Source organism: Saimiri boliviensis, chromosome 17 (genome assembly GCF_048565385.1).
Source record: "Saimiri boliviensis isolate mSaiBol1 chromosome 17, mSaiBol1.pri, whole genome shotgun sequence".
Taxonomy (NCBI): domain Eukaryota; kingdom Metazoa; phylum Chordata; class Mammalia; order Primates; family Cebidae; genus Saimiri; species Saimiri boliviensis.
This window is the reverse complement of record NC_133465.1, coordinates 19,273,005-19,299,104: the sequence shown is the minus strand read 5'-3', so window position 1 is coordinate 19,299,104 and position 26,100 is coordinate 19,273,005. Positions and strand designations below refer to the sequence as shown.

Sequence of the window (26,100 nt, the reverse complement as noted above, 5' to 3'; positions counted from 1 at the left end):
AGCAGAGATGGGGTTTCACCACATGGGCCAGGCTGGTCTTGAACTCCTGACCTCAGGTGATCCGCCCACCTCGGCCTCCCAAAGTGCTGGGATTACAGGCGTGAGCCACTGTGCCCAGCCTATTTGTTATTTTTATTAAAAATAACAAATGATGTCCACATTAATAACAAATGATAATAATGAAATGCACAACTCAATAAAGAATGACCAAAGATTTAAATAAAAACTTCACCAGAGAAGATATCTGGATGGAAAATAGGCACATGAAAAAATGCTTGACCTCATTAGTCATTAAGAAAATGCAAATTGAAGCCACAGAAGCTATCACTACACACCTACTAGAATGGGTAAAAATTAAAAAACAAAACAAAACAATATCAAGTGCTGGCAAGGATATGGAGCAACAACAACTCTAATACATTGCTGGTGGAAATGCAAAATGCTACATCCACTTTGCAGTGTCGAGGTTTCTTCAAAGTTAAACATATACAATCCACTATTCCCACTCTTCAGTATTTATCCAAGCGAAATAAAAATTTGTGTTCACACAAACATCTGTAACGCTAGTGTTCATGGAAGCTTGATTCATAACAGCAAAAGCCAAGCAACCCATCTCTCCCTCAACAGTGAGTGGATAAATAAACTGACGCATCCCCACGTTAGACTACTACTCAGCAACAGAAAGAATTAACTCAGCAGTAAAAGTGAATGAACAGCACACATACAAAAAGGATGTATTTTAAATGCACTATGCTAAGTGAAAAAAGCGTAAACTCAAAAGGTTACCTACTATATACACAAATCTTATCCATCCTTCAAGTCCCAGATCAAATGTTACTTCTTCCTTGCAGTCTTACCTGCCATCTCCCCACACCTACAAGAAGACAGAAGTGATGTGATGTGCCTCTACATGCCAAGCATCTTGTCTGTGTCCTCTCTTGTATGACTGTATATGCCAGTTATCATGTCTCTCCAACAGACTGGAAGCACCAATTCTGCTTCGCCTTTGCATTTAAAAGCAAAGGCAGATCAGTGGCCATAACACTGGCCAGCATTCAGACCCTTCTGCTGTGCCTGCTGCCTAGCATCTGGATCAATGCCTTACATATGGGAAGTGTTCAGACATTTTCTGTTTGATGAATTAACAAAAAATTAAATGTCCTGGGTGACCTGTGTCAGATAAAGTTGGTGTGGTCAGCAATCAGAAAGTATAATATAGCCCAGGAGTCTGGACTAGATGATCTCTTAGTCCTATTTCAGATGAATGAATGAATGAACACCAAAGGACAGAGCAACCAGTGCTAGAAGGAAGCCCACTAACAGGCTACGGTGTGTGAGCACAGTGGGTGCTAGAGAGCAAAGTGGCATCTGAGTGCGACTCTAGTCATGGGCTGAACTGTGTCCCTCCCCACCACCCCCTTCCTATGTTGAAGCCCTAACCCAGAATGTAACCGTATTTGGAGAGAGGGTTTTTAAAGTGGTCATTGAGGTGCAATGAGGTCATATGGGTGGGCCCTAATCCAATAGGACTGATGTCCATATAAGAAAAGGTTAGAACTCAGGCACACACAGAGGGATGACCATGTGAAGACACAAGGTGAATATATACACCTTTTTTGAGACAGGATCTTGCTCTGTTGCCAAGGCTGGAGAGCAGTGGCATGATCATAGCTCACTGAAGCCTCAAACTCCACACCCAAGGGATCCTCCCACCTCAGCCTCTTGAGTAGCTGGGACCAAGGTGCACACTACCATACCTGGCTATTTTTTTTCTTTTTCTAGAAATGGGGTCTCGCTGTGTTGCCCAGGCTGCTCTCAAAACTCCTGGGCTCAAGCAATTCTCCTGCCACAGCCTCCCAAAATAACACCTTGATTGTGACTTCAATGTCTGCTTCCAGTACTGTGAGAAAATTGATGTCTGTTGTTTAAGACCTCCAGTCTGGGGTGCTTTGATGTGGGTGACCAAGCAGACTAATACAACTCTTGAAGGATGGGTAGGAAGTTGACGCGTGAAAACTGGAGGAGAGGGTGTTCTGGGTGAGGAGAGGGCGCTCCAGGTGAGAAGAGGAGCACCCCTAAAGGCAGGCAAGGAGCAGCGCTGTCTGGCCACAGTGGGCGAGCTGGAAAACAGGGTGGCAGTGGGTGGTGGAAGCCCAGAACTGCAGGTTGAGGAGCTGAGGCTTTGAGAGGGTCTTTTCCCTGAGTGACTGGTGGCAACCCAGTATCATCTGTGATGGAAGGAGGCAGCAGATGCAGCAGAAAGGGTCTGAACGTCAGCCAGCTGCAGGTGGGGCCACCATGGCCTAAATTGGCATACATAGGCCCCAGGGCCTCCTGGGGTGTCTTTAGGGGGCAGCAAAGTTTTGTTAATTAAAAAGTTATGTGTGTGTGTAATGTGGGAAACTCAGGGCCACAGCACGGCTCACTTGTGATAAGTTAGAACACGGATCAGAGCAACAAACACATCATGCGATCCTGATGCCCAGAACACCACCCCCGTGGGCTCTGCATTCCGGACAGATCCCAATCCACCCCAGTCTTCCAGATGCCACCACCTCTCTCATTCACCTCCATCCTCTCCTCAGCCCCCTCCCTCTGCCTGGCTAATCTTTCTACAGCAACCACAGTGATTCTTTTGAAACGTAGGTCAGATCCCATCACTCCTCTGCTCAAAGCCCTCCAGTGGGTCCCTGTGTCCCCTGGAATAAACCCAGGCTCCCTACCATGGTTCACATGCACACCCCGCATCCCCACTCCCCAGGCCTTCCTCTCCCCTTCACTCCCTGTGCTCTGCTGCACTGGGAAAGGAGAACCAGGCCCAAAAGGAGCCGTGGGAATTCACTCCTTTACATAAACAGCTGGGGACTCTCATTCATTTGTTTTCTCAAGAATCATTCTGGGAGCACCTCCCGTATCTAGGCCCTACAGTAGGCACCAGGACACAGGATGGGCAAAACCAAACACCACCCCTCCCCACCTGGGGCTCACTATCCAGGGTAGGGAACTATCAAATGGCCATGAAAATACCAGATGTCAACCAGGAAAACTCTACTAAAAAGTCGCAGAGTGACAGGGGAGCTTATCCAAGGGGCGTGTGACCAAGAGGAGAGGAAAAGACCCTTTGGTGACCCTTCCAGGATAATAAGCATGAACTAGGTGACGAGAGAGAGAAACTTACAGGCATGAGGAACAGCAAAGCAAGGAGGAGGGACAGTGGGGCAGGAAGGGGAAAGCAAGTGTTTCAAGTTCCTGCAGCTACAGGGCCGAGACTGGAGAGCAGGACCACAGGAGCGCCCCGGTGACCACCCCTACCTGCCCTGATCCTATCATGTAGGTTTGGCCCTCCTCAACATGGCCAAGGGGATGCCCAAATCTCTTAGCATCCCAAGACAGTTCACAAAATCTGCTGTGCCACTTCTTGTCCTGGGGCTCCTCCCATGCAGCAAGGGCTCACAGGCAGCACAGGGAAGCCGGGAGGACTTCCTTTCCCTGTGTTCAGACCTCATCAGGGAGACCCAGAGAGGCTCTCAAACTCCTAGACTCAAGATGACCTGAGACCATCCCTCGAGGATCTCATTCTTTACCTACTGCAAAACCTCCCTGAGTTTGCTTTCCCCAAGAGGCAGCAAGGTAGGCTTCCTGTCGCTCTGCCCATGCCATTTATTTTGGGCACTTATGGCTCTTCTTGTTATAAGGAGGCCCATTACTGTAGCAACCAGGCATGGCTCCCACACAGCCTGTCTCAGAGGGACCCTCTGATTCCCCGGGTTGTAATGTGTTGCTGGCTTATCTCACTCTTGTAATTAAACAAACATAAATGCTCTGCAGTCTCTCCCTCTTTCTTTCATCTCTTTCCTGCAGTGTCCTCCCTGAATTCACTGACAAGAGTCCCCCCTGCCAGCTAAATATCTAAACCTAATACATTCCCTTCCTCCCATATCAACAGCATCCCTTTGTGATCAAAGCAACCCCATGCATGCCTTAGAGACCACCTTCAAGAGTTCTGCATTCATTACTTATCATCTTAACTTGTAAATTTAGCATCATTTCATTTTCATTGCTTCTCATTTTCGTTGAATCCTTTTGAGATACATTAGTAATGCTAAGTCAGTTTTAGGAACTGTAATAAGTAATGGTAGTTGGCAATGGCAACAATTGTAAAAAGAGGCATTAAAGGACCAAAATCTGGGAAACAGTGGTCCCAGTGAAAGGAATGAAGACATGGCGGTGGGGATGCGGAGAAAGGGATGGAATGGGAGGGACTGGAGCAAGGCAGGCTCTCCTCAGAGAGGCCCTAGTTTCCTTGCACCTCCTGACCACCCAGGGAAAGGATCCCTCCTCTGTGACTCTCCACCACAGCCTGCCAATGGCAGCTTCACAGCCGTGATCACAGTCAGTGATGTAATTCATTTGCGTTTGCTGTCCCTCCTCCCTAACCTGCGTGTAGTTCCCTGGAGGCTGGCATGTTCTCTCTTGCTCACCCTCATCTCTCCAGGGCCTAGCATACCACCCGGCTCACACTGGGTGCTGGATGTCTGCCGGGTGGATAATGGATGAAGGGCTATTTTGAAAAACCTCAGATGACAGTTTTCTAAACTAGAGAGGCCAGGCACAGTGGTTCACACCTGCAATCCCAGCTCTTTCAGAGGCCAAGGTGGAAGGATCACTCGAGCCCAGGAGTTCAAGAACAGCCTGTAGTAAGCCCCTATATCTACAAATAAATAAATTAGCTAGGCATGGTGGTGCACACCTGTAGCCCCAGCTACTCAGGAGGCTGAAGTGGGAGGATCTCTTGAGCACAGGAGGTTGAGGCTGCAGTGAGCTATAATCTCATCACTGCACTCCAGCCTGAGTGACAGAAGAGACCTTGTCTATAAAAATAAATGCATAAATAATAAATCAATACACCAGAGATAAGGAACACAGGATGGAAAGGAAGGTAAGGAGCACAGTGCCCCGGGCGCGCCTACGAGCTGTGTGTGGGGACACAACTGCACAAAGCCTAAAAACAGACAGGAGATGGAAAGAGGCTGGCGCCCACCAATAGAGCAACTTTTCCTCCAGGCCTCTTGGGCTGCTTCCTTTTCTAAAACATAAAGTAAGATGTTTAAGACATCTTTAAACACTGCCACAAAATGCTTGTTCTTCCCAATATCTGTCACTCGCTTTCCCAAGCTTGAGCTTCTACATCTAGCATCCTGCTCCCAAGAATCTTCTTGCCTGTGGGCTTGGAAAAAATGCCTGTTTATTCACTTTATACAAATATACAAATGCAGACTCATGAGATATTCAAATACAGGAGCATATCTAGCAAGAAGAAAAACCAACCTTGCCCTAATTCTACTTCCCTCTCCAGAGGTGACACAGGAAACAACAGTTTGATATCATATATTCAGTGCTTTTTGCTAATGAATTTTTATGTACATACAAATAAAAATATATAGTTTATATTTCTTAACATAAAAATTTTAACATAAATATGATTATATTGTTTATGCTTACTTAAAAACATGTACGGTGTTTTTCTAAGACAAATCAAAGGTATGCATATTTTGCCTTTTGATAGATTTTATAAGTTTTCCATACAAAAAAAGCTTTACTGGCTGGGCGAGATGGCTCATGCCTGTAATCCCAGCACCTTGGGAGGCCGAGGCAGGCGGATCACCTGAGGTCATGAGTTTGAGAGACCAAAATGGAGAAACCCAGTCTCTACAAAAAACACAAAATTAGCTGGGCGTGGTGGTGCATGCCTGTAATCCCAGCTACTTGGGAGGCTGAGGCAAGAGAATCACTTGAACCTGGGAGGCGGAGGTTGCAGTGAGCCGAGATCGTGCCATTGCACTTTAGCCTGGGCAACAAGAGCAAAACTCTGTCTCAAAAAAAAAAAGCTTTACTAATTTTTGTTCCCACTAGTTGTGATTGCCAGTGTCCATCTCCCTATGTTCTCTCTACATTGGATATTATTTATATTTTCAATTTTTGCCAATATGTTCATGGGAAATGACATTTCATGAGTATTTGAATTTGCATTTCTATGACTACTATTGAGGTCGAACATAATATGTTTATTGGCCTTCTGTATTCCTTCTTCTAGGAATTGCTTTTTTATAACCTTTGCCCATTTTTCTTTGGTGTGTGTTTTTTCTAGTTGATGGTGGAAATCATTAATTATGAGTAATCATCTTTGTAGTATATGTGCTGCATGTACTTCTCTCTGCCACTTGCCTTTCATTGTACCAAGTTTCTAGCATGTGGCCACTCAAACATGTCATTCCTTCCCTATGTGGCTAAGACAATCTTTCCTGTCTCCTAAGATTACATGAAAGGTTGTCTTAAGCCATAGATGGAAAGAATGACATACTTGACTCTATAAAAATACATATGTATTTTTATGTATATGTGTAATATAATTCATATTCACGTATGTAAAGTCATCTACATATGCTTCAAATACTGCCTCTACACATCTACCTACATCAAATACTTTTTCAGTGTGTGTGCTTTAATTAGCTTTTATTTCCTCACCCCAACAACCCCTATGGAATAGACACTATTATTATTACTATTATTTTTAAGATGGAGTCTCACTCTGTCACCCAGGCTACAGTGCAGTGGCGCCATATTGGCTCACTGCAACCTCGGCCTCCTGAGTTCAAGCGATTCTCCTGCCTCACACTGCCAAGCAGCTGGGATTACAGGCCCAGCTAATTTTTTGCATTTTTAGTAGAGACGGGGTTTCACTATGTTGGGCATACTGGTCTCAAACTCCTGACCTCATGATCTGCCTTCTCCTTGGCCTCCCAAAGTGCTGGGATTATAGGCATCAGCCACCCGCCCGGCCAGAATAGACACTATTATTAATATTATCCCCATTGTACAGATAATAAGACTGAGGGACGGAAAAGTTAAGGCTGAGCAATCTGCCTCCAGTGCCATGGGCCTAACCAGTATCTTATGTTGCCTTAGTATTACTCCACACAACTCATTCTCTCTACATACTATACAAGCAACAGGCTGGGTGCAGTAGCTCATACTTGTAATCCCATCACTTCTGGGAGGCTGAGATGGGTGGATCACCTGAGGTGAGGAGTTCGAGATCAGCCTGGCTAACATGGCGAAACCCATCTCTACTAAAAATACAAAACTTAGCCAGGTGTGATGGCGGGTGCCTATAATTCCAGCTACTTGAGAGGCTGAGGCAGGAGAATTGCTTGAACTCAGGAGGCAGAGGTTGTGGTGAGATGAGATCACACCATTGCACTTCAACCTGGGCCACAGAGTGAGACTCCCTCTCAAGAAAAAAAAAAAAAAGGCAACAAAAATTATCACAGTGTGACAATGGCATAGAAACAGACTGCTCCTGTAAATAATCAAATAATGTAGAAAAATCATATAATAGAAAAGCTGGAGGTATAAAAAGAAAAAAATCATAAAATAGTAGAAAACGTAAGAATTGCTCATAAATGATATTGGAAAAACTGGTTAGTGCTTTTAAGTCAGTTTAAATTTACTTTCATATCATCCATGAAAGAAAATACTAGAATAAAATAAATGCCTTAAAAGCAGAGAACTAGGCCGGGCGCGGTGGCTCAAGCCTGTAATCCCAGCACTTTGGGAGGCCGAGGTGGGTGGATCACAAGGTCAAGAGATCGAGACCATCCTGGTCAACATGGTGAAACCCCGTCTCTACTAAAAATACAAAAAATTAGCTGGGCATGGTGGCGCGTGCCTGTAATCCCAGCTACTCAGGAGGCTGAGGCAGGAGAATTGCCTGAACCCAGGAGGCAGAGGTTGCGGTGAGCCGAGATCGCGCCATTGCACTCCAGCCTGGGTAACAAGAGCGAAACTCCGTCTCAAAAAAAAAAAAAAAAGCAGAGAACTTAGATCTCTAACATAGAAGAATTAGGGAAAAAAATGAACCAATTAGACTACATAAAAGTGTTAAATGATTGAATGTTTTTTAAAAACTCATTTTAAAAAGGTAAACAATAGACTGGGGAACATAACTGACAAAAATATGGCAAATAAATCTTACCCATATTAATCAGCCCCCAAAAGCCAGCATTATGATCCCAAAAACTGATCAAAAGAGAAAGTACAAATTGTAAACAAGCACATAAAAAATGTTCAGCCTTGCTGTATTAAAAGAAATGCAAAATACCATAAAGAGTTTCTGTTTTTCTTACTCTTTTGTCCCCCATGTCGGCTGGAGGAATGGATGAAATTAGACTAATGCTCCCACACACTGTGTTGATCGAAAGTAATTTAGCAACATATACCAAGCGCCATTAAAATGTTCATGCCCTTTTACCCAATAATCCCACATCTGAAAATCTATTCTACAGATACAACCCAAAAACAGAAGAAAAGTTCCATGGACAGAGTTACTAATCTATTACTTACAATAGCAAAAAACAAAAAAAGAAAAGTAACCTAATTAAAAAAAAACAGGGAATAGTTAAACAATTTATGGACCAAACACTTAATAAATATTATATGCCATTAAATAATTGTCAAACTAGGCTGGGCACAGTGGTTCATCCCTGTAATCCCAGCACTTTAGGAGGCCAAGGCAGGCAGATTGCTTCTCCTCAGGAGTTCAAGACCAGTCTGGGAACCATGGGGAAACTCTACCTCTACCAAAAAATACAAAAATTAGCTAGACATGGTGGCACACACCTGTAATCCCAGCTACCTGGGAGGCAGAGGTGGGAGGACAGCTTGAGGCTGGAAGAAGGAAGTCACAGTAAGCTGAGGTCATGCTACTGCACTCCAGCCTGGGTGACAGAGCAAAACTCTGTCTCAAAAGAATAATATAGTAATAATTGTGAAACTATATAACGTTTTTTTTGAGATGGAGTCTCACTCTGTCACCCAGGCTAGAGTGCAGTGGCATGATCTCAGCTCCTGCAACCTCTGCTTCCAGGGTTCAAGTGACTATCCTGCCTCAGCCTCCCGAGTAGCTGGGATTACAGGTGCATTACAGTAGCTGGGATTACAGGCGTGCCACCACGCCTGACTAATTTTTTTTGTATTTTTAGTAGAGACAGGGTTTCACTATCTTGGTCAGGCTGGTCTTGAACTCCTGACCTTGTGATCCACCTGTCTCAGCCTTTCAAAGTGCTCGGATTACAGGCATGAGCCACCATGCCCAGCCTTATATAACATTTGTAAAGCCTTATGCTATAATATCTAGTTGTACAGGTAGAAAGAAATATACAGTCATTTTTTTTTTAGAGACAGGGTCATACCCTGTCACCCAGACTGAAATGCAGTGGTGAGATCACAGTTCATTGTAACCTTGAATTCCTAGGCACAAGCGATCCTCTGGAGTAGCTGGGACTGCAGGCATGCAGCACCACACCTGGCTAATTATTTATTTACTTATTTTAATTTTTGTTTTCTTCAGACAGGGTCTTGCTCTGTCGCCCTAGCTGAAATGCAGTGGCATGATCACAGTTCACTGCAGCCTCGACCTCCTGGTTTCAAGTGATCCTCCTATATCAGCCTCCTGAGTAGCTGGCCCTACAGGTGCACATCACCATACCCAGCTAGTGTTTTGATTTTTTGTAGAAACGAGGTATCGCTGTGTTGCCCAGGCTGGTCTTGAACTCCTAAGCTCAAGTAATCCACCTGCTTCAGCCTCCCAAAGTGCTGCGATTATAGGTATGACCTACCGCGCCCAGCCCTGACTAATTAAAAAAAATTTTTTTTTTGGAGACAGTGCTGGAGACAGTTTCCCAGGCTGGTCTCGAACTCTTGGTCTCAAGCAATCCTTCTCCTTTTCCTTCTGAGTAGCTGAGATCTCAGGTGCAAGCCACCGCACCCAGCAAGAAATATAGAAATTTTAACAGTTGCTTTAGGGTGTGGGATTAAGTCACAATTTTCTCCAATTTCTGAATTTATTGAAATGCCATACAGAGCATGAGCTCTGGATTGAGAGAGACTCGAGTTCCCATCCTGGCTGCACCACTCACCTACCTGTTCACCCATCTATCTGACCTCTGCCAAATTACATAACCTCTTTAGGCCTCCATTTCCTCAGCTATAAAGTGAAGACCATAAAGGTAGCGACCTCATGGGGCTGCTGGGAGAATTGAATAAGATGATGTTGTAAAGAGCTTGGCTGCTGCACCTGTGACACAGTGAGAGCTCAAAATTACTTTGATCATTTTAAAAAATGTTAATGTATTGGGGCTGGGTGAGGTGGCTCACGCTTGTAATCCCAGCATTTGGGAGACCAAGGCAGGTGGATCATCTGAGGTCAGGAGTTCGAGACCAGTCTGGCCAACATGGTAAAACCCTGTTTCTACTAAAAATACAAAAATTAGCTGGGTATGGTGGCAGGTGCCTGTAATCCCAGCTACTCAGGAGGCTGAGGCAGGAGAATCACATGAACCTAGGAGGCAGAGGTTGCAGTGAGCCGAGACCGCACCACTGCACTCCAGCCTGGGCAATGGGTGAGACTCCATCTTAGAAAAAAAGTCCTGGTATGGTGGCTCACACCCGTAATCCCAGCACTTTGGGAGGCCAAGGTGGGTGGATCACCTGAGGCCAGGAGTTTGAGACCAGCCTGGACAACATGATGAAACCCTGTCTCTACTAAAAATATAAAAATTAGCCAGGTGTGGTGGCATGTGCCTGTAGTCTCAGCTACTCAGGAGGCTAAGACAGGAAAATCGCTTGAACCCAGGAGGTGGAGGTTATAGTGAGCCAAGATCGTGCCACTGCCCTCCAGCCTGGGCAACAAAGCAAGACTCCATCTAAAAAAAAAAAAAAAGTTAACATATTGAAAAAATAAAATTGGAATGAGGAATGATACTTCATAGGTGGTGGTTTATTTCAAATTCCACATTTTCAAATGAAAGTTTAGTATTGCTTATTTTTCACCTCCTCTCCTGCCTTGGGGGAGAAGGCCTCTGTTTAGACGGCCTTCTATTTTAACTAACTTGGTAAAGGAAAGGTTAAAGGAAGTGAAACACGGCTACTCTAAAACAGAACCACAGAGACACAGAGTCCCTGGAGCTGAGCTGTAAAGGAGCAGAAGCAGCCACACTGGCAAGTTCTGCAGCAGGAGCAGCAGCACCACATGGCTTTAACCTTCACATTGTATCGAGAAGGGGCGGAAGCCACGTTTCCCAAAAAAACTTAAAGTGTGGACCTCCTGCGTGGCTGAGCCGAACACTTTATTCCAATAGGAAATTAGAGTCAGTGGGACAAGGAAATAAAAAGCAAAAACTTAATTTCTAGAAAATAGAGTGGATAAGAGAGATTTTAAGGTATCTTCAGCCCTGTGAGATGGTATGGGGGAAAACTGCCTCAACCAACCATGTAATAAATAACTTCCCAGAAAAGCCACCAACTTTATTGTATCATTGCTTGAAACTCTGCCATTTGGGCTTCACAAGCATCTAATTTCAGACCCTCGCACAATGTATGTATTGCCCAGATGTTGAGCACTGGGACATTATCAGACCCTCTGCCAGATAACAGGGTACACTACAGTGCTGATCTCCTCCGAGGGGAGATGACTCTAGAATGTTCCAGGGGCTAAGCACTAGTCCAGCAGGCAGTTCTCTCCACAGGATCTTAGACATCCCACACTTGGCAAAAAGAATATACAGAAGGAGCCCTATTCACCCTGGATGGAAAAATAACCACACGGCTACTAATTAGTACCAATAGGGCTTCTTTTCTAAAGAACTTCATATATTAACTTGAAGTCAGCATTAATTATCCTTTCCTTGCAAGATGAAACAAATGACAAGCAGTGAGAAAAGACCATGTTCTTTCAAGACGTCAGAAGATGGGTTTCAAATCCTTTTTCAGCCCCCGCAAAAGCATGCATGTGGCCTTAGCTTATCCAGTCCATGCACCACGGGAGAATGTACTCACACTGCCTTAGTCACACCAGGATCCACTGGGTCTGTAAGACATTGTAAAGACATCCTACTAAAGCAGAAGCCCTTCTTCCCCAGCTATTCTAAGCTTTTCCATCTCGGTCTTAAGTAATAGCCAACCACGTACTTACTGCAAAACTCTGCTTCTCCTGCTTCTTGGGAGCTGCCGACCTCAAGTCAGCCACTCTATTCTGGGTTTGGTGCTGGCCTGGGAGGAAAACCACACTCAGAGGGGGCCGGGCAGAGAGCGCTTGAGCAACGCTTCACTCAGGAAGCAGGCGGGCTCTGCTTTCTCCAAGTTCTGTTGGCCTCTCCCTCTCCTGTCTCTCAGAATCTCTCTTTCTTACATAAACACATGCACAAAGTGCAAAATCATATTTCCATCCTACTAGGTCCTGAATACTTAATTTGTACTTCTCCGAAATGTAAGGATCTCAAGATGTAGGTGGGCTAGGTTCTAGCTGATTGCTCCCTGAGCTATTGAACAGATTTAAAAACAAAACAAAACAAAATTCAGTCTGCTCTTCACAAACGTATTTACCCTGAAGCTACAGCCGCACCCCACCAGCTTGCCACAGCCCTGTGAGCACCCCGAGTTCTAGGTGGGAAGGGGAAGTCGAGCTATAACCAGGAAGCATAACGCAGAAGGGGGTTCTGGTCGGCCAGCTAAAGGGATCTCAGAGGTAGGCATTTGAAACTCCTAGGCTCCAGTAATTTGTTGGTTTTTTTTTTTCATTTTAAATAAATCTTTTCATACCTAATTTTGACTTCAGGGAGCTCCAGAATGATATGGGCACCCTCACAAAGCCTGGGGTCCATGTTCCCTGCTACTATGGATGGCCTAGAGTAAGCCCCAGTGACAACGGGATCTACTGTAAGAGGGAGCAAACACACTGCCCAGAAAAAAGCACGGAAGAAATGTGAAGGCAAACAAGCCACATGTGTTCCATCCACAGGCACCAAGAACTCTATCAGAGGGCCTGGGTTAAGCTTGGTCACTGCCACAAGCTGCACTTTAATTGATGTTTACTGGATAACAGGTGTGGAAGGAAGCCAATCTGCTCTTGCATGGCAGAGAGCTCTTACATAGCAGGTGGCATGGGTTTGCAGAGCCTCTGTGACACAGAATCCCCCGTGTTCACTATAATTCTAACCTCCATACTCAGACTCTGTCATTCTAATCGACAGAATGAAGTAAGGAGCTGTGCTCAGGCAGCTCAGAGCCGGCCTGGCCTGGCATGGTAGCCCCACTTGGTCAAGGCTGCTGCCTCTCATGGCCATCCCTCTTTGCCTTGAAGTAGGCAATAGGCATAATGCACTGAACCTGCTCTCGCTGAGGAACTCAATTTGTACCTCTCCAAAATGCAAGGATTTCAAGACGTGGAATGGCTAGCTTCTTGCTGATTGCTCCCTGATATATCAAACAGATTTAAAAACAAGATAAGGGACAAGGGGCATACAGGGTCCTAACTCATCTGGGTGACTTCCCCCAGCATGTGGCACCATGGCACAGACACAGGAGGTGGTAGTGGTCAGGACTCTGCAGATGACAGACACCTAACTCAACTCCGCTTAAGCAAAATAGTGAGTTTGTTGGCTTTACTGATTTAGGAAAGTCTAGGATGAATTCAAGCTGGCTTTAAGCCAGCTAGACCTTGAGGTCCAATGATGTCATCAGGAATGGTTTTGAATCACCTGGTAGCTTCACTCTCCTAAGCTGGTGTCATTCAAACACGGGTGCTCTTGGGATGGGAAGGCCTTGCCCAGCAGCACTGCAGGACTGGAGGTCTTTAGCATTTGAGATTCCAGAAGAATAGAGTCCCTACCAGAAAAAAGCCCCGAGGTGATACATTGTCCAATCCATTGGCTGTGGAGAGGGACCTGGATGATTAGTAGCTCTACTAGTTATGGGAAAAGCAGTTTCCAAAAGGAGAAAAAAGACTAGGTAGAAAAAAGTACAAGCCAGTCACTCAATAGTGTCTCAGATTATTAAGGCTTTCATGTGATCATGTCTTAACTTCCCTAATAGACTAAATCTGTTAATAGAAAGATACATACAAAATGTTAACAGTGCTTATCTCTCAGATTGAGGGTTATTTACTTTTTAAATTCATGTTGTAGCTTTTAAATTTTCTAAAACAAGTATTAAATTGTATAATAAAATAATAAATAAGTTATCACATGCTTTAAAAAAATCCTACTTAAAACAGGAACTATCTATAAATAAATCTGGTAAGAAAGTTATAGTCACCCCCAAAATTCATGCTTTACTGAATGACAAAAAAGAAAACTGGTAGAAAAACATACCATGTTCTCCCAATTGATATTCATTCTCTGCAGACAATTTTATAAATGTGCTGTGATTTCAATAAAAATTCTAATTGGATTACAAATACGAAGAAAATTATTTATAAAATTATCCAAAATTCATCTGGTAGAACAATTGATTATTCTCTATAGAAGCTGTCAAATAACTTGATTCTTCTCTAAAGAAGAAAAGACACACACACACACACACACACACACACACACACACACACCCTACTTGTACTACCAGATAGCAAATAGATCAGAAAAGTAAAAAATTACAATGGCATGGTTTAGGAATAGAAAGAAGAGCAGTGGATCATGGCAAAGCCCAGAAATAAGAAGTTAGACTATGACAAAGATGGCATGACTAGTCTAAGATAAAGAATGGATTGTTTTAGCTGAGCACAGTAGCATGAACTTATAGTCCCAGCTACCTGAGAGGCTGAGGAGGGAGGATCACTTGAGCCCAGGAGATCAAGGCTGTAGTGCACTATGATTGTGCTTGCAAATAACCACTGAACTCCAGCCTGGGCAACATAGTGAGACCTTGTCTTGAAAAATTAAAAAAAAAAAAAAGACCACACTTCAACCTTGGCAACATAGTGAGATCTTATCTCAAAAAATTAAAAAAGAAAAAAGAAAGAAAATACAGGAGATTATACATCTGAATAAGGTAGGAGAGGCCTCTCTGAGCCCACAGGCAAAAAAGGCAGCATACATTAAGAAAAAAACAGATGTGACTACTTGAAAATTAAAAACCTCTGAAAAAAGAATCCCACTATAAACAAAATGTAAATGTCAGTGATAAGATGAGACAAACATCTGTGCATAACCTTTCGTTCTGTTATTCCATTTGTAGGAATGTATCATACAAAAATAATCAAGAATGTTCCAGAACAGAACAGAGCCCTCAAAAATAATGCCACACATCTACAACCATCTGATCTTCCATAAACCTGACAAAAACAAGCAATGGGGAAAGGATTCCCTATTTAATAAATGGTGTTGGGAAAACGGGCTAGCCATATGCAGAAAACTGAAACTAGGATCCCGTCCTTATACCTTATACAAAACATTAACTCAAGATGGATTAAAGGCTTAAAAGTAAGACCAAAAACCATAAAAACCCTAGAAGAAAACCTAGGCAAAACCATTTAGGACATAAGCATGGGCAAAGACTTCACGACTAAAATACCAAAAGCAATGGCAACAAAAGTCAAAACAGACAAATAGAATCTAATTAAATCAAAGAACTTCTGCACAGCAAAAGAAACTGTCATCAGAGTGAACAGGCAACATACAGAATGGGAGAAAATTCTTGCAATCTACTCATCTAACAAAGGGATAATATCTAGAATCTACAAAGAACTTAAACTTACAAGAAAAAAACAACCCCATCAAAAAATAGGCAAAGAATATGAACAGACACTTCTCGAAAGGAGACATTTATGCAGCCCACAAACATGAAAAAAAGCTCATTATCACTGGTCATTAGAGAAATGCAAATCAAAACCACAATGAGATGCCATTTCATACCAGTTAGAACAGCAATCAACAAAAAGTCAGGAGACAACAGATGCTGGAGAAGATGTGGAGAAATAGGAAAGCTTTTATACTGTTGGTGGGAGTGTAAATTAGTTCAACCATTATGGAAGACAGTGTGGCAATTCCTCAAGGATATAGAACTAGAAATACCATTTGACCCAGTAATCCCATTACTGGGTATATACCCAAAAGATTATAAATCATTCTATCATAAAGACACATGCACATGTATGTTTACTGCAGCACTGTTCACAATAGCGAAGACTTGGAACCAACCCAAATGCCCATCAATGATAGACTGGATAAAGAAAATGTGGCATATATACACCATGGAATACTATTCAGCCATAAAAAGGATGCCTTCATGTCCTTTGTAGGGACATGGATGAAGCTGGTAACCATCATTCTCAGCAATCTGACATAAGAACAGAAAACCAAACACCACATGTTCTCATTCGTAAGTGGGAGTTGAACAATTAGAACACGTGGACATGGAAAGGGGAACATCACACACCGGGGACCGTCAGGAGATGGGGATATAGGGGAGGGACAGCATTAGGAGAACTGCCTAATGTAGATGACCAGGTGATGGATGAAGCAAACCACCATAGCACGTGTATACCTATGTAACAAACCTGCACGTTCTGCACATGTACCCAAGAACTTAAAGTATAATTTTTTAAAGAGCCCAAACCATTAAAATAAGGGAAAAATAAATAAATAATAATGAATGAATACAAAGCTATCTGAGCAACAGTGATGAGCTTACCCTTGATTATAAAAACAACAGTGGCAACAAAAAAATAATGTAAAGTCTAATTGGCTAGATTATAGTATATCCACATAATTAAGCCTTATGCAGCCATTAAAAGTGATAATACCGGCCGGGCGCGGTGGCTCACGCCTGTAATCCCAGCACTTTGGGAGGCCGAGGGCAGGTGGATCACGAGGTCAAGAGATCGAGACCATTCTGGTCAACATGGTGAAACCCTGTTTCTACTAAAAATACAAAAATTAGCTGGACATGGTGGCGCACGCCTGTAGTCCCAGCTACTTGGGAGGCTGAGGCAGAAGAATTGCTTGAACCCAGGAGGCGGAGGTTGCGATGAGCTGAGATCGCGCCATTGCACTCCAGCCTGGGTAACAAGAGCGAAACTCCGTCTCAAAAAAAAAAAAAAAAAAGTGATAATACCAATGATATAGATAATATATATCTAGATATGACATACAAAAATCCTCAGCAAAATACTAGCAAATCAAACCTTAAAACATATAAAAGCATTATATACCATAACCAAATGAAATCTATCCGAGAAATTCAAAGTTGGTCAAAATCAGTTAATGTAATTTACCATAGTAATAAAATAAAGACAAAACCACATGATCATCTCAACAGATGCAGACAAAGCATTAAACAAAATCCAACAGATTTTCATAATATAAACACTGAAAAACTAAACATGAAAGGGAACTTCCTCAACCTGATAAAGGTCAAGTTCAAAACACTCACAACTACCATTGTACTTAATGTGAAAATCTGAAAGCTTTCTCCTAAGATCAGAAACTAAACAAGGTTGTCTCTGCTCTCACCATTTCTCATCAAGATTATATCAGAGGTTTTAGTCTGGAGAATTATGCAAGAAAAAGAAAGAAAAGAAAAGGTATCCAGATTGGTAAGAAGTGAAACTATCTCTATTCACAGATAAGATGCTCTTGTACGTATAAAATCGTAAGGAATTTAAAACAAAAACCTCTTAGAGCTAATAAAGGAGTTCAGCAAGGCTGCAGAACAGAGATCTCACAAAAATCAATTGTATTGCAATACACTGGCAATGAATAATCCAAATACTCCAATAAGCCAATTCCCTTTATAATAGCATCAAAAAGATTACAGTATTTATAAATATGTTTAACTATAAAACATTTACAAATATGTACTAATAAGTGGGAGATCTATATGCTGAAGACTATAAAATGTCATTGAAAAAAACTAAAGAAGTAAATAAACACACATCTCATGTTCATGTAAGACAGTCATATAGATCAATGAAATAGAATTGACAGTTCAGAAGTGAACCCATAAATTTATAGGCAGTTGATTTTCAACAAGGATGCTAAGACAATTCAATGGGAGACAGTCTTTTCAACAAATGATGCTGGAATCACTGTATATCCACATACAAAAGAACAAAGTTAGACTCCTACTTCATACTATTTACAAAAATCACATCAAAGTGCAAGAGCTAAAACTATACAACTCTTGGAGGAAAACAGAGCTGTAAAACTTCATGTCTATATTAGACAATATTTTCTTAGAGATAAGATCAAAAGCAGAAGCAAAGACAAACTAGATAAGCCAGACTTCATAAACATTAAAAACCTTTTGCTTCAAAAGATAACTATCAAGAGGCCGGGCATGGTGGTGCACGCCTGTAATCCCAGCACTTTGGGAGGACAAGGCAGGCAGATCACAAGGTCAGGAGTTCAAGACCAGCCTGGCCAAAATGACGAAACCCTGTCTCTACTAAAAATACAAAAATTAGTCAGGTGTAGTGGCAGGCACCTGTAGTCCCAGCTACTCGGGAGGCTGAGGCAGGAAAATTGCTTGAACCCCAGAGGCAGAGGTTGCAGTGAGCCAAGATCAAGCCACTGCACTCCAGCCTGGGCAACAGAGCAAGACTCTTGTCTCAAAAAATAATAATAATAATACAAAGTACTATCAAGAAAATGAAGGGATATGCAACCATAAAAAAAGAACAAGATCTTGTCCTGTGCAGGGACATGGATGGAGCTGGACACCATTATCCTTAGCCTCTAGCTAATGCAAGAACAGAAAACCAAATACTGCATGTTCTCACTTTTAAGCAAGAATTAAATGATGAGAACTTGTAAACACAAAGAAGGAAACAATAGACACTTGAGGATGGAGGTTGGGAAGAGGGAGAGAAGCAGAAAAGATAACTATTAGGTACTGGGCTTAATTCCTGGGTGATGAAATAATCTGTATAACAAACCCCTGTGATATGAGTTTACCTATGTGACAAACCTTCACATGTACCCTTGAACCTAAAATAAGTTAAAAAATAGAAAATGAAAAGGTAACTAACAGAATCGGAGAAATCATTTGCAAATCACATACATGATAAGGGTCTACTATCCAGAATGTATAAAGACCTTTTAAAACTCAATAATAAAATGACAACCCCACTGAGAAGTCGGCAAAGGATCTGAATAGATATTTCTCCAAATAGACCAACACATGTGGCCAAGAAGCATGTGAAAAGAAGCTCTACATTAGGAAAATCAATCATTAGGCATTATGCAAATCAAAGCCACTGGGAGCTATCACTCCACATCTACTAGGATGGCTCCAGCCAAAAGAACAGACATTAACAAGTGCTGGTGAGGATGTGGCAACACTGGAACCCTCATACATTGCTTATGTAAATGTGAAAAAGCACAGCCACTGGGAAAAACAGTTTGGGAGTCCCTCAAAAAGTTAAACACAGTTACCATTATGACTCAGTAACTCCACTCCTTGGTATATATCCAAAAGAACTGAAAACAGAAGTTCAAACAAAAACTTGCAGACAAATGTTCATGGTAGCAGTATTCACAGTAGCCATAAAGAAGAAAATACCCAATGGACATTAGCTGATGAATAGATACATATAAAGTGTACATTCACACAGTGAAATACTATCCATCAGTAAAAAGGAATAACATACCGATACATGGATGACCCTGAAAACCTTATGTTGAACGAAAGAAGCCACACAGGCTGGGCACAGTAGCTCATGCCGATAATCCCAGCACTTTGGGAGGCTGAAGCAGGCAGATCACTTGAGCCCAGAAGTTTGAAACCAGCCTGGTCAACAGGGCGAAATCCTGTCTCTACCAAAAATACAAAAAATTAGCCAGGTGTGGTGGTGTACAACTGTGGTTCCAGCTACTTGAGAGGCTAAGGTGGGAGGATCACAGAGGTTGCAGTGAGCTGAGATTGTAGCACTGCACTCCAGCCTGGGTGACAGAGCAAGACCCTGTCTCAAAAAAAAAAAAAAAAAAAAAAAAAAAAAGAGAGAGAAGCCACACACACAAGACCATATATTGTATGATTACACTTCTACAAAATGTCCAAAGAGGGGAATCCAGACAGACAGAAAGTACTTGAGTGGCTACCACAGGATGAGGGAGGGAGCACTGGAAGGGTAGTAACTGCTCTGGCTTTTCTGGGGTGAGTAATGAAATGTTCTAGAATTTGACAGTGGTAATTGTTGTGCAACTTTGTGAAGATACAAACACATCACTGTATTGTTCACTTTTAAAGTATGAATTTTACGGCAGTGAATATAATTGAATTCATGTTATCTCCATAGAAATGTGATATATACCATAAATATGTTAAAAATATTATAAATATTTAAACATTTATATAAATGTGAATATATGTGAATTTATGGCATCTTAGAATAGAAAATGATACTGTAAAATATCCAATGATACAGAACAATGACAATATATTTTGGTGGAAAATACAAACTGTAAGTGTACTCAGTAGGAGCTCATATTTACATTTAGGCATAGAAAAAAGACTGAAAAGAAGCTATATATTAAGAATGGTTAGGCTGGGCACGGTGGCTCATGCCTGTAATCCCAGCACTTTGGGAGGCCGAGGCAGATGGATCAACTTAGGTCAGGAGTTCGAGACCAGTGTGGCTAACATGGTGAAACCCGGTCTCTACTAAAAATACAAAATCAACTGGGCATGGTGCTTTGCATGCACCTGTAGTCCTAGCTACTCTAAGGCTGAGGCAGGAAGATCACTTAAATCCAGGAGGTGGAGGTTTCAGTAAGTGAGATCGCATCATTGCACTCCAGCCTGGGCAACAAAGCGAGATTCCAACACCAAAAATAAAAAATTAGAAAACAAAACAAAACAAAACCAAGAATGGTTATATAAGTGGTGGAATAATAGGACATTTTAATTTTCTTTATGCTTCTTAAATTTCTCTACACTGTCTACTATGAACAAGTAACAGTTTTGTAATTTTTAAAATCTATTTAAGGCTGGGGGCACAGTGGTTTACACCTGGAATCTCAGCACTTTGGGAGGCCGAGGTGGGAGGATTACTTGTGTGCAAGAGTTCAAGACCAGGCTGGGCAACATAATGAGCCCTTACCTCTTAATAAAAAATTTTTTTTTTTTTTAAATTAGCCAGTTGTGGTGGTATGCATCTCTAGTCCCAGCCACTTGGGAGGCTGAGATGGGAGAAATGCTTGAGCCCAGAAGTTGAAGGTGCAGTGAGCAGTGACTATGCCTCTGCACTCCAGCCTGGGCAAAACCCAATCTCAAAAAAAAACTACTGAAGCATAACAACAATTATGTATCCTGACAGCATCAGACTCTATTTGTAAATTCATGGCTTATACTGCAGAAAGGAAATTCAATTCAACCTGAGGAAGGCTTTCTTAATTGTGGAAATAATTAAACCCTGGACAAGACATCCTTTGCTTGGACTCTAAATCTCTCATGGATTCTGTAAGAACAGAGTAAGATGATAGACTATAATGGCATGTCGAGGTGTTCATTTGTAGGCAGGCCAGGCAGTATCAGGGTAGCCAAGAGCTGGATGGATGACTCCAGACCAATGCTCTTCAGCTGAAGGGAACCTGTGTGCAGGCTTAAGTTCCTAAATGGGCAACCAGCCAGCTCTCCACAGAACAAGAATTCCTAAATGCTAGCCAAAAATCAAAGTTTAAAAACGCTGTTTGCTCTTGGAAAACAAATTTATCAACCCTAAAAATAACTAGGAGAAAGGCAAAGATGAAAACGACTGAGTGAGTTTCAAACAGATGTTTGCCTAATTTTTGCAAAGACTGTTGGAATAAGAGTCCTCAGAGTAGGGTACCCAGGAGACCCTAATGATTCTGGATGAAAAGGCACACTCCCAGGGGTAAAAAAGGTAAAAAGCTTCATGGGTTTCTGAGTTTCACCTAGCCAGCAACAGATACAGTTTTTATTACTGGAAAATGGGTATGAATAGAAATTGTTTATCTGATGGTATGGTGTTATGATTGCTAATATATATAATGAGATACATATATATGTAAAAAACAAATTATAACAATGATTACGGGCATTAGGAACCAGTTCCTAGTTCATAAAGCTAATCGTCCTTCTTATAATTTCAGGGTACTTTAGGCCTCAGGAAACAGAATCTCTGTGAACTTTTCCTGTCCTTTCACCTGCCCAAGGCAGGACCCTAATCTAATTATGGGTCAGCAGTCCCTCAATTCAGAGAGAGTCCTACCCATACCCTAGAGGAAGGAATGCTACACAGAGAGATCAAGAGAAGTCTTGAAGGCACAGGCATGCTGGGCTTAGATCATGTACTTTTTGTCCAATCACATTTCTACATGGTTAAGGTGCCGATGCAATGAAACCTCCATAAAAACCCAAAAGGTCATAGTTCAGAGAGCGTCTGGACAGCTGAACACCTGGAAGTTTCTGGAGGGTAGTGCACCCCGGGAGGGCACAGAAGCTCCATGCCCTTTCCCCATCCCTTGTCCTATGCGTCTCTTCATCTGTATCCTTTTCGATATCCTTTATAATAAACTGGTCAGTGTAACTAAGTGTTTCCCTGAGTTTTGTGAGCCGTTCCAGCAAATTAGTTGAACCCAAAGAGGGAGTCATGGGAACCCAACATGAAGCCAGTTGGTCCGAAGTTTCAGAGGCCCAGACTTGAGACTGGCATCTGCGGAAGGGGGCAGCCTCGGGGCCTGAGTCTCGTCCTGTGGGATCTGATGCTCTCTCCAGGTAGACAGTGTCAGAGTTGAACTGGAGAACACCCAGCTGGTGTCCACTGCTTGTGGAAAGAAACCCCCACACATTTGGTCACGGAAGTCTTTTCCCATGTCGATGACTGTTGTGGTGTGAGAGCAGAGGAAAAACCCAGTTTGAGAGGGTTTTTCCAAAACAGATGGGTTAGCAGATCATAATGAATATAAAAATTGCTAAACAAAATCTGAAATTTGACATGTCATTTAGAAAGATATTGCTCTTCTTTGTAATATCTATAAAGTCTGACTATGACTGCTCATTTCCACTAAGAGGAACTTGACTTCCATGTTAACAAAACCATCTCTTTAGGTGACTTTTAAATTTTATTCTAAAGCATAAAATTTTTCCATGAGAAAGTACACAGGGGAACTAATTACAGAGGGAAACATACCACACCCAGCCAGGAGTGGTTAGTGAAGTTGGCCTTCTCATGAGCTATAAGACAAGGTTCATAATGTCCTCCCTGTGAAAACATAAAAGCAAGGTCTTCCTGTAAGTACCTGGCTAGAAACAAGAAGTTTGTGGACTTACAAGTTACAATAACGCTGGTATATTTTCATTTTTAAAAACGATACTGCGGTGCCAGGTGAATTCATATGCTAAAGGTCATGTAGCATGACCTTGAGAGGTCCTGTAGGGATGGAAGATGCCTGGCACCAGGACAGATCCTCCTGCTGTCCTCCCACCCCCAGCACTGAACACCCTCTGCTTCTGGCGTCATGTACCTGCCACCCACACTGTACTTCCCTCCCGGGCTGTGTGAGGATACAGTAAGGCTAGGCATACATTTGCATTTGTTTAATTAGCCAGAAAGAGAAAAGCAGTTACCCTTTTGATTCCAAAGCAGATGTTAAACTAATTTGGGGAAAGAACAAGCGTCCCAGAGAGTCTGAAGAATGACTCATCGTCAGTCCCCCACAAGTTTCCTCACACTTGGAGGTGTGCCCATCCTTGCCACTCTCCTGCCATCAGGGTTCTGGATGTGCAATGCCCTTCTCTGGCCCTCAGCTGCTCCTCTTTCGGCTGTCCCAGCATCACACTCCCTCCAAGCAGGGTTTGCATGCTTGAAAGAAGCTGAAGCTCCAACTCCTGCCTCTTTCTGGTTTCTTCCATGCCCTGCTGGTCTCACTTGCCTCCCTGACTAGTCTGAAGCCCCAGGATCACCTCCTTCCGCCAACTCTGGCCCGGCTTAATCAGCCACCAACCAGCGACTGCCAAGTCATTTTTCTTTGTTCCTGATCTAGGCCTCCAAACAGAACTGAAATACTGAACTGCCCTGAGGCCATTTGGCCCAAAGTGCCTCTAAGTGATTGATTTATTCATTTAATTTATTCATAACTGGCTTCTTATCAAACCTCTCAAAGTATTTATTCTAAATGCCTTATTCTATTGGTTAAGTTTAACTCAGAGGGAAGGGTTACTAGCCTGACTGTGATCTTAAGTCAAGTACTACTCTCTACTTCAGCCTTATTTTTTAGTTTTATTTTTTATTGTACTTTAAGCTCAGGGGTACATGTGCACATCCCAAAGGGTTGTTGCCATGGTGGTTTGCAGTCTCTGTCCCCCCGTTGCCTACATCAGGCATTTCTCCCAGTGTCTTCCCTCCCCAGCCTCCCCACCCACTGCTGTCCCTCCCCTAGCCCCCCACCCCCCAATCTACCCTAGTGTGTGATGTTCCCCTTCCCATGCCCACGTGTTCTCATTGTTCAACACCCGCCTATGAGTGAGAACATGCATTGTTTGGTTTTCTGTTCTTGTGTCAGTTTTCTGAGAATGACGGTTTCCAGATTTATCCATGCCCCTACAAAGGCAATGGGGAAAGAATTCTCTGTTCAATAAATGGTGTTGGGAAAACTGGCTAGCCATGTGCAGAAAGCTGAAACTGGGCCCCTTTCTTACAGCTTACACAAAAATTAACTCCAAATGGATTAAAGGTTTAAACATAAGACCTAACACCATACTTTTGCCTTATTAACAAAGCTGATAGCCTGATTCAGTCTGTCTCATTCCTGACTCTTATTTCTTGATGGATTCTGAACTGCCTGTATTTGTGACAGCAGTTGGGGGTGAGGGGGTAGAGGAGAATGATGCCAACAATTGTTTTCCTGACCCCCAATAACTATCTTTGAACCTTTGTTCTCACCTTCCTCTATACAAAGGGGTCTTCTCTGAGCCCACAGAAAGCAGGATGAAGAAATGAATAAAGATAAAAATGGCAATTAATTAAACAGAAAACATTATTTAAATGACCTTGAAGATGAATAAAATGAAAAGCTGGTGTTTTGAAAGGACTAACAAGTTAGAACCTCTGGCAAATCTAATCAAGACAGAAAAAAGGAAGGTACCCAAATTAGAAACAAGAAAGAGGACATAATTACACATAAGGATTTGTAAACTAGGCAAACCAGATCATTTTCTAGGAAAACATAGATTGCCAAAATTAACTCAAGAAGAAACAAACAGTCCAACAGAAAAAAAGGCAAAGGATATGAAAAGGCAATTCACAAAAAGAAAAAAAAATGACTGCTAAACATATGAAAATATGCTTAACTCATCTAATAGCAATAAATATGAGCTAAAGCAATGAGGTATTTTTAAACCCATCAGGCAGACTAACATAAGAGATAAGACTATTAGCAGCAATGTAGAACATAGGCTGTTTCGTGGCTCTTGAGAGGCAGTTGGGCTGGGGAATATAAGGGGTGACTTCATATCTACCCTATTTCGATGTATTTGGATTTTTATAGGAATGTGTTTCTTGACCGGGCGTGATGGCTTATGCATGTAAATCCAGTACTTTGGGAGGCCAGGGCAGGCGGATCATTTGAGGTCAGGAGTATGAGACCAGCCTGGCCAACATGGCAAAACCCTCTCTCCACTAAAAATACAAAAATTAGCCTAGCATGGTAGCTTGAGCCTGTAATCCCAGCTACTCATGAGGCTGAGGCAGGAGAATCGCTTGAACCTTGGAGGTGGGGATTGCAGTGAGCGAAGTGATTGCACCATTGCACTCCAGCCTGGGCAACAGAGTGAGGCTCCATCTCGAAAAAAAGAAAAAGAAAAAGAATGTATTTCTTGTGTTATACCTGAAATTTTGGCCTGGCATGGTGGCTTATGCCTGTAGGGAAACACTTTGGGAAGCTGAGGCAGGAGGATCACTTGAACTTAGGAGGTTGAGACTACCTGGACATCATATCAAGTCCCCATCTCCACAGAGGCGGAGGTTGCGGTGAGCCGAGATCGCGCCATTGCACTCCAGCCTGGGTAACAAGAGCAAAACTCTGTCTCAAAAAAAAAAAAATTTTTTTAATTAGCCAGGCGTAGTGGCACAGGCTTGTACACCCAACTACGTAGGAGGATCATATGAGCACAGGAGTTCAAGGCTGCAGTGAGCCATGATAATACCACTACACTCCAGCCTGGATGACAGAGAGAGACCCTGTCTAATTTTAAAATAAAAATACCTGAAATTTTTTTAGATGGAATTTTTACCTTTTAATGTAC

General features: G+C 42.5%; 1 protein-coding gene across 11 annotated transcripts in view; it reads right to left on the bottom strand.

Moving 5' to 3' along the window:
• Positions 1–26,100, bottom strand: part of SPECC1 (sperm antigen with calponin homology and coiled-coil domains 1) — a 326,271-nt gene that overhangs the window by 247,581 nt on the left and 52,590 nt on the right. The window contains exon 1 of one of the 11 annotated variants that reach the window (XM_074388312.1): positions 25,683–25,915. The exons of 8 other annotated variants lie outside the window; for them this stretch is intronic. The gene's annotated coding sequence lies outside the window, so the exon portion shown is untranslated. Of the gene's footprint in view, positions 1–12,027; positions 16,660–25,682; positions 25,916–26,100 lie in introns of those variants that run through there. 2 more of the 11 variants (XM_074388313.1, XM_003929315.3) reach the window with 2 other exon arrangements.